At 35.1% G+C, this 10,240-nt stretch overlaps 1 long non-coding RNA gene across 1 annotated transcript; it reads left to right on the top strand.

Moving 5' to 3' along the window:
* Positions 1-1,109: 1,109 nt before the first annotated feature.
* On the top strand, positions 1,110-1,956 carry LOC141700085 (uncharacterized). The gene is made up of 3 exons (XR_012566213.1): positions 1,110-1,264; positions 1,341-1,400; positions 1,473-1,956. It is a non-coding gene; the product is annotated as an uncharacterized LOC141700085 (long non-coding RNA).
* Positions 1,957-10,240: the final 8,284 nt, after the last annotated feature.

Below are 10,240 nucleotides of genomic sequence, written 5' to 3'. Positions count from 1 at the left end.
ATTGTGACTAAGCACGAATAGAGTTGACAGACATAACAGAAAATATAGATTAAAATCGAACAGAAGAAGAAGAAGAAGACTTTGAGAGAGAAAATAATTCGAAGAGAAAGTAAAAGACGGTTATGAGAATTAATTAACGTAATCTTTGTATTTTTTTATTTTTTCTAATTAAATTGAATGGGTGGTTGAGATTAAAAGTTAGTTATAAATAATGGATGGTGCAGTTTCGTTTATATTTTCTATTCTAAGTCTTGTTTCTTTATTACCACTTGCCTATATATATATATATAGGCAAATGATCAAATAGAAATTACTTTAAAATAGAAATTAGAAATTAATATAAGCCATTAGATCAATCTATTCTAATTGTCCCCTAAAAGCACCCACAACTAATGTGTACCCTCCCACGCACAATCTCAATTTTTTCCCTCCATTTTTAACTTAATTAAACGATAATTTTTTTTAAATCCGACTTCACTGTATTTTTCTTCATCTCTTCACGGTCGATTTGCATACCATATGTGTTATATTTCGACGTAATTTCAAAAATATTTGATTTCTAGTTTCAGTTATAAAATCTGTTTCAATTAGAGTAGTCGCTGGTATATATATATATATATATATATATATATATATATATATATATATATATATGTGTGTGTGTGTCTATATATATGTGTGTATATATATATATATATATTTATCAGCCATTTATATAATCATTCTCTCTTGTAAGTTTTTAAAAATACAACCTCAAACACTTTGCTAAAGTCAAGACGAGAGGGAGTTAAGAGTTGGGTGAGGAGTAATAGGCCCCACATTAAAAGAAAGAAGACAATATGGAGTTAGGAGTTTGGTGGGAGTAGGGGCCCTGTATTAAAGAAAGGACCTGGCGTGGTACATAAAAACAATTAAGAGAAAGGGCTCAACTCATAATTCCCATCACAGAAGCGGTGGTAGTTGTAAGTGTAAATGTACAATTAATTAATTTATATATTATTTTAAGTAAATTTTCCCTCAGAATATTCCTGCTTATTTCCTATATATAGGTATCCCCTCACAGTAAATTTTCCCTTGAGTATTATTTTAAGTATCCCCTCTTCGCTTAGAGTTTTACATTAGTATATATAGGCTTTTATGTCTAGATATGTTAATCATTTGTCATCATCACATAAAGAATAGTTGTCTTTCAGATCAATATTTTAGCAGTGGAGATCCATCTGGAACTGATTCTGATGAGGAAGAAATGACGCTAGTTGTGTGTGTGAGTGATTTCACTGTTTTTATTTGCTTGTATTTGTGTCTAGAGAACTAATGGGTTTTTAATTGTTGACCAACAGGTATTGTTAGAAGGATTGTTCTTGATACATCACTTGATCATCATATATATAGCGTTACATGTAAGTTACTAGTTCTTCCTAGTAATGTTTCGCTACAGTCAGCTACTTACTTAAAACTGTTGACACTGGCAGGCTGGAAATTTTGAATTGATGACTTCGGAAACGATCTATATACAACTCCCGAATAACATCAAGATTAAAGCTTGAATTGACACTCGGGCCTTAAAATGCGAGCATTAAGTTGTTTAATCGGTGCATTCTAACTTGTCCCTAACGGCCAACATAGAAACATAGGGCTTTTGATCCGGTAGAGTCTGTGGACGAGGCATGGAATGTAAAATGGTAATTAATATGAATCATACAAAGCTTCTGAAGGACATGGATGTGATACAAGATCTGCCTAGCTAGCATGTTGTAGTAGCAGTTTACTAGTTCTTCTATATATTTTATCCAAGCGTGTAATTCATAAAAAAATTTAGTGCAAAATTCAAATTACATAGATTCACTTGGCAGACAAAATTTTATAGGCATTTCTCCCTTTTTAGGTTCCTGGCTATATCCAGCAGACCCATATACATATGAATTTGGTACATATCTAAGTTGTTAGAAGTATACATAACAGTTGTCCACTTAGACACCCATAATAATACATACATTTATAGTAGTGATAGAGGTGACAAAATATATTATTTGTAAGACACAAAACATATTGTGTCTTTCTGAAAACTATTATCCATATTTCATTAATATGGTAATTTAAATGCTAATTACGCTAATATTTAATTTCAAAAGTAATACATTTTTTACAACTAATAATTTGTTTAATATTATTGAATAAAAGGTAAAAATATGATTGGTGTAAAAATAAGTATGATGCACGGAGTATAGAAAAATTATTTTAATAATAATAATAATAATATTGTTATTATATTAATATTATATTATTATTATTATTATTATTATTATTATTATTATTATTATTATTAGACTTAATTGCATGAAAATAACATGAGTTATTATTTTTTTGAACAAAAATGGGTTACATATAATAATATAATAATAGGCACGGGTGTGACTCATGTATAATTTTTTTGCCACCCGATTGCATTCAGTTAGTTATCTTTAACAAATGTTAGAGTTTTCATAAACTAAAGATATAATTGCAAGAAGATTTTTGCTTAAAAATGATCAATCAAGGAATTCATAATCAAAGAGCATTTATCAAATAAATCAATCACTGAATTCAAAACCAAATTGTAGCTACAAATTAGAAGAAAAAACTTGTTTTTATAAAAGTAAATGACTTTTCTTTTGTAAAATTCTAGAATCACACCTTAATCTACATTTCTGGGACATGTCCAAGACTGAAAACAATACCTAAATCTATATTTTGGGGACAGAGCCAAGATGGAAAATAGTAAATCGTATTTTAAATATAGGCATCGAGAAGTATATTAAACATATTGCCTTAATCTTCATCTTCTTGGTCTCCATCTCAGCCACTAGTTTTTTTTAAGAAGCCTTATGGTTCCTTCGCTTAACTCTACCAGGTGGACCACCGCCAAAGGGACTCCTGAGAAGTCAATATGCTTATGGTAATACATTTTCATCATGAACAAGGGAACATTCATCATCTGCCTTCCAAAACTGTAGTATTCACATAAAATAAGTGTTAAAAACATGCATATCAGCCATGTCTTACTTAAAATTATGTAATTTCTTCTTTCCATCTACACTCTCATAACATGAAAAAAATAATTAGGGATTCTAATGAAAAATACTAATGTACCTAACATATCATGAATCCAAACTCCATATTGAGTTAGAGGATTCAAAATTTTATGTTAGGAAACGTCTTGAAGTGATAGAGACAACTCATACAAAACTAGTACATTTTTAATAAGCATTATAAGCTAATAAACATGATATAAAGAAACACCAAAATATTTCAGTATAAAGCCAACATAGATAGACTAAACTAATGAGAGACTTTGAGGTTATACAGAAAAAGCCAAGAAATACACACTGTTACGACCCATATCTTCGTGTAATATTATTTGTGGATTTGGTATAATATTAAAGCCAAATGAAAATATATTGAATGATTGTACGCTAGTGTGAGTGAAAATTTCTATATTATAAATTTGTTTTGTGTAGTATATGATTTTTCAAAGCAAGAGTTTATTTAATTTCTTTATTTTTGATTTATAAGGAATATTCTAAGCTTTGGAAAAATTTTCTTTTAAAAGGTATTTTGTTCACAAATTTTGAAAATGATTTTATAAAGTCTCTAAAAATCCAAGTTATTTTATGTTATAAATTTTATAATTTTTGAACTTGTATTTTATTTTATAAAAATAAATCATTATAAATTTTAGTTGTCATATTTATCAAATTACATAAGAGACCATGCATGCAAATCACCCTTCTATTCTCTCAAAGGGCAAATAAGACTTTTCCAACCCCACTAACTCATTTGATTATTACCAAATTACTACATTAGCCTTGCATGCAAAATGGCCTAACTTTAGCTAAAGGACATTTTTGTAAGTTCTCACTTCCACTCATTATTTGTCAACCAAAAAGCATAAAACAAAAAAATCAAAGTGGGAGAAATCATTCCACTCATTCCACACTCCAACACACCATAAATTTTCTCTCTTTTCCCCCTCCCACCTTGCTCTCGGCCGAAGGCCAAATCCCCCACCCCCTTCCATTTTTCAATTCATTCTTCATCTTCTCAAGTATAAATCTTTTACCTACATTCATCTTATATACTTTCCAAGTGTTTTGTGACTTGGAAGTTGAAGTTCCATGGATGCATGTGTAGTTCTTATGTGATCTCCAAAGAGAAACTCTTGATTCTTGTGAATTCAAGAGCTCTCTATGAGATATATTATGTATATGTGCTAACTAAGTATTTTATGGAGATATCATGCTTTAAAATCCTTTGCATGCTACTGAAATTTCATTATATATTTATGTTTAGCCATGCATGCTAGTTTTAAGACATTAAAATGATGATCAACCATGTTTTGCATGCTATTCTTTTCGAAATCATGTTGTTATGTTTAAAAATCTATAAATGCGAAATAGGTGTGCTTAAAATAGATTGTTTCCATGATAAATTTCTTAATAATACTTAAAAGAAGTTATATTTCATGATTATTAAGGATGAGTATTAGGTGCAAGTCGATTTTGCAAGCATTTAAAACTTTATGCCTAGCCGAAATCTTGTTATGTGTTTTCCATGAGTTGCATGTTATATATTTAGTTGCATGTTGTTGTTTTTGGGCATGGATGATCTCACCCAAGCTTATTTTGAGAATAAGGGAGTTAGTTCAGTAGATTACCATGTATAAGTCTTGGTTTAAGTATTGAGTTGTTGTTAGTTGAGTTTGTCAAGTCAAAACCTTGGAAAATGAGAGTTATAGTTTCTGCAGAAAATCAGTTTAGTACCCTGAGGTTTAGAGTGAGTTTTGACCATATCATTGATGTGCACTTTGAGGCCCAAGCTACCAGAACTTAGTATTGGGAGTATATAAAAGGTTTTAGGAGTTGGTTGGAGGTTTGCATTTCATTTGGTTAGGTGCACAAGTAGAATAATAAAATCTGTCCAGCAGGGGACAGTTTTGTTGTAACTTAGAAATAGGGAGATTTGACCATGTCATGGGTAGGCCCTCATTAGGCCCAATTGGGCCTTAGTTAGAGGGAGTGTCAGAGAAGTTTTTTCAACTATAGTTCATAGGATATGAGTTAGAACCATGTGTCACCAGTTAATTCAAGTCAGGGCGTTTTCTGCCCAGAAAAGCAGGGGAACCTTGGACTTTTAGCTGAGGCCCAAGAAGGCCCAAGCCAGGCCCTTGAGCCACATCAAGTTTGTGAGATGCCCTTAGGTCAGGAGAGTCTTGTGTAAAAGTTTTGAAGGAAAACTTGTAGTGTAAGAGTGTATAATGCATTTAAGAAACCATGGTTGTCATTCTGAAATTTGCACCAGTGAGCACTTTCACTTATCACATAGTTTTAGAACACTTAGAAGTGAGTATTAGGTCGACCACCATAGTTGTAAGATGGTATAAGGTCAGTAGAGCAAAACGCACAAGTGAGGGTCAATAGGTTTTCGATAATTTAGGAAAGGCACATCGAGTTAGGGAGCCAAAATTTGAAGACTTTGTCTAGTTTAGCGACCAAGTAACTTAAGTGGTGAGTCGAGATCATCCAAGCCTAGTGTTGCATTATGGTATATATGTTGTTATTTGATATTAATATATGATATGTGATTATGTGGCTACGTGTGTACATTTGAAATATAAAGGTGGATATAAATTAAGTGCGTATAGGGCTAAGTGTCATCCATGTTTAATTTCGGGTTGTAAATAGGTTAAGATGGTAAGAATATATTATAATGAGGATTATTATTATTTATGTAGGATCTCGAGACGAGGGAAAACTTGCCATAAAAGTCGAGTGAAGCTCCAGTTGCTCCTACCAGTCAGACCAGACCAGCCTATCTCAAGGCAAGTGATTCAACTTGACCTTCATATTTACTGCTAATAATTCATACATTGCTACAACTATCCTCGTCATTTGATATATTAAATCAAGTGTATCTTACGTTTATCTTTGAATCATATAGAAATGTCATGAACCCTCGAGTACGTATTGTAAGTAGTTCAAAAGTCTTATCATGACAGTATATTAAAGTAATTCGAATGCCATGATAAAATAAAGAGTTATTATAGTACTCGGTTGATCCTCTTGATTACCATGCTAATGATTCCTAAGTAATGATATCCCATCCTGATACTTGAATCCCTATAGAACCTTACCTTGATACCTGAAAGTCAAATATTTAACAAAGTTGTCCCTAATTGATTGATACCCCTCTTTCTTATCCTAAAGCTTGTCAATTCTAATATATCCTCAGCTAAAAATCATTTCTTCATACCTTAACACCCTTAGTATTCACGAAGCTTACATTCTTGATGATCCAGCACTTGAACCTTGATGAGAAACCATTGCTTTAAGCCCAATTTGGCACTTCCTTTCATGATATCCAATAGCCTCACTAAATTCCCTTGTCCAAACTTTGATACATGAAAACCATTCAGTTACCCTAATAGAGTTTAGTTTTGTGAATCATGGTTCTGAGATTTAGTACCATATTTCCCGTGTTTCGAGTTGATCTATAATCCCTTAATAAAGATGTTTACTATAAAAAGAGATTTTGTCATAATTCGGCATCAGTTTTTGAAATAAATAAAATGTGGGTTTTCAGTCCCAAAGGGGGATAAATATTTTCTTGAATAGTGGATCTGGACTGAGACGCGAGTCCTTTCCACACTTATATTAGGCATAAAAGTTGCCTAGGGATTCCCGTTAATGTTTTAAAACCCAGCGAGGTTCGGGATTACTACTTCGCGGCTGATCACCGGCTGTAATTCGTAGCGTCATAAAATGATTTTGATTAAGACATGATTTTAAAATTGTTTTGATACAAGCAAAATGATGCCATCACCCATAATTTTATATCTCGTATCATTAGTTATGTCTTTCCATTGTCATTCTTAAAAGTATATCTCAATTTATGTTTTGTGTCATACTGTTAGCACTTGTTGAGCATTTGGCTCACTTCTTGCTTTACCCTGATATTACAGCTAGCAGCTATGGTTAGATTCAAGCAGACTGCCCCTAAGACCTGTGATGCTGATGCTTATGTTCGAGCTCAGGTAGAATAAGTAATAATAGCTGTGTGAGGACTCGGTATTTGTAATCAGATCTGATAGTTGGTAGTGTTGGGCTGTTCCAAACCCTAAACTGTAAGATCTTAGATTTGGTTGTGTATTCTTCATTAAAATAATGTAATAGCTATATTTATTTTGCTGTTTAAGTTGGGGGTGTGACAGGTTTTGGTATCCGAGCTACGGTTTAGAGTCCCTGGACAGCCCAAATAGGTTATAGGATTTGTGTGTAGGTTATAGATATTATGCGAGAGAGTAGGTTAAGTAAATTATTATTAATACTCCTCTTATTGGTTGTCAGTAAAGGGCGCATTCCTTGTCATCCTCTGGGTCGGACGACACTATTGCTTTCTCCGTGTATGCTGAGTTGAGGCGCGAGTTCGGCATGCTTCAGGGCACGTACGACCGACTGATAGACCGACTGAAGGACATGTATCCGGACAGCCAAAACTATGAAGGGAAGCCCAAGGAGCAGATGACTGCGAGACTTGAGACCTTGGTTCAGTACGTCAACACTAAGCTTGAGGAGATGCCAGCGCACCGGGACCGTACCAGCCAGTATGTCATTCAGATGGTGGCGGATGAGCTCCAGAGCATTGTGAAGATGCTTCAAGAGGAAAAGACTACCAAGCCCCGTTCAGATGGAGTGGAACCTTAGTTCTTTCCATTTACCTTTCATATTATTGTACTATCAGACTCTATGGAATCCCCAGTTGTTTCCGTTGTTTCCTTTAAATAAGCCTGTTATTCCTAGAATCAGACCTTGTCCCAATCCTATGTATTGTGACCTTTAAAATTTCAATAATTATGTTCTATTGTCCCATTTGCTCTAAACTATTATTTTACATTTTTATATGCATCATCATATCTGCCTAATTTGGAAACTTGACCCCATATGTAAATGAGAATGCCATGCGATACCCTCGAATCATTTTATCATTCATATCTGTTTTGACACAACTCTTATTTCAGGATCATGCCTCCTAAAAAGAAGAACCCAACCACCACCTCCACCACAGACCCAAATATTCTTCGACTACTGGAAACTTTGCAACAGCAAACCAATGCTATAGTTCAACAACAACTAACTCTTCCACAACGAATTGAAAACCAAGATAACCGTGAGCCACACCAACCACCTGAACCACCGGTACCACCTAGACAAATTGTCACTTTCAAGGCTTTTCAGAATGTGAATCCACCTGTATTTCATGATACCACTGATCCAGTGATAGCTAACACATGGATCAAGGAGATGGAAAGGGCTTTTGAGTTGGTACAGTTAGGAGACGATCAGAAGATGTCGTATGCTACTTACTTCTTGAAGGGAGAAGTCATCTATTGGTGGGAATCAGTAAAGGCTATGGAAGTCACTCAGCAGGTTTTTTGGGAGAGATTTAAGAAGTTATTTCTGGACAAGTATTACCCTAAGTACATGCAGAATCAGATGGAGCTAAAATTTCTTGAGTTGAAGCAAGGAAACATGACTGTATTGGAGTATGAGAAGAAGTTCACTGAGTTGTCAAGGTTTGTGACAAAGTATACCAGCACTGAGGAGGAAAAAGCAAAGAAATTTCAGCAAGGATTGGAGCCTTGGATCAGAGATAGGGTGGCTATGTTTGAGCTTGAAACTTATGCGGGAGTAGTACAGAAAGCTGCTCTGATTGAGAATAATGGGATGCAGTCAAGGAAAGAGAGGGATAACAAGAAGAGGAAGGTTCCATTTTATGGAGAAAAGTCTGAAGCAGGAAGTTCAGAAGATCGGAATGTAAAGAGGATTGCTTTCCAGAAGGGCGGAAATTTTCAAAAGAAGGGAAATTTGGGTAAAAGGCAAGAATCAAAAGGGAACAACCAGGCAAGCCAAGAGCAAGTTGGAGAAAATAGGTTCCAGAGGCCAGAATGCAAGCACTGCGGAAGAAGGCACCCCGGAGTGTGCAATAAGCTGAGCATGACCTGTTATAGGTGCAATCAGAAGGGATATTTGGTAAATGAGTGCAAGATGCCAAAGCCAGGAGTTACGTGCTACAAGTGTGGGAAGACTGGACACATGGCTAGGGAGTGTAAGGCAACCGGACCAGTCAAAGCTCTGATGAACGTGGCAAGTACCAGTGCAAGCATGCCAGCTGAGGTATTGGCATTACCTTCACCACCTACACCAACCCCACAAGCAACAGCAAGGACATTTGATTTGAAGATGAAGGATGCTGTACAGAATTCGGAGGTGATAGCAGGTAAACTTTTACTCAATAATGTCAAAGCTAAAGTATTGATTGATTCGGGAGCAACAAGATCTTTCATATCAGAATCTTTTGTTGATAAGCTCCAATGTGATAAAATGGTTATGAGTGAGGTAGTAAATGTGGTAATTGCGAACCAAGAAAAGATTCCTGTGAATCAATTTTGTCCAAAGTGTGAGATTGATATTTCAGGGTATAAGTTCTCAGCCGACTTGATACTCTTCAAGTTGGGAGAGTTTGATATAATTTTAGGAATGGATTGGTTAGGAGAGAATAGCGCTCAGATAAATTGTAAGACCAAGAGAGTGTATTTAAAGACGAAGAGTAGAGAGAAGGTAGTATTTAAGGGGCAGAGGCAAGAGCAACTATTTCTTATAATTGTTCAGGCTAAAAAGTTATTTAGAAAAGGTTGTGAGTCATTCCTGGCATATGTAGTGGATTCAGAGAGAGGCAGCCTCAGCATGGAAGATATTCCTGTAGTAATTAACGAGTTCCCCGATGTGTTTCCCGACGAACTACCAGGCTTACCACCAGATCGACAAATTGAGTTCGAGATCAACCTCGCTCCAGGCACGGAACCAGTTTCAAAGGCCCCGTATAGGATGGCACCAGCAGAAATGAAAGAGTTGGTGAGCCAGCTACAAGAATTATTGGATAAAGGAGTGATACGACCAAGTACGTCGCCATGGGGAGCACCTGTTCTGTTTGTAAAGAAGAAAGATGGGAGTATGCGTCTATGCATAGATTACCGGGAGTTGAATAAGGTGATGATCAAGAACCGCTACCCGCTACCAAGGATAGATGACCTTTTTGATCAGTTGAAGAGAGCAAAATGCTTTTCGAAGATTGATTTGAGATCGGGATACCATCAATTAAAGATTAAAGAAGAAGATATTCCTAAGACCACATTCAGGACCAGATA

The sequence above is a fragment of the Apium graveolens genome, unplaced genomic scaffold (genome assembly GCF_009905375.1).
Source record: "Apium graveolens cultivar Ventura unplaced genomic scaffold, ASM990537v1 ctg175, whole genome shotgun sequence".
Taxonomy (NCBI): Eukaryota; Viridiplantae; Streptophyta; class Magnoliopsida; order Apiales; family Apiaceae; genus Apium; species Apium graveolens.
Note: the sequence above shows the minus strand (reverse complement) of the source record. Positions and strands in the feature narration are given on the sequence as shown.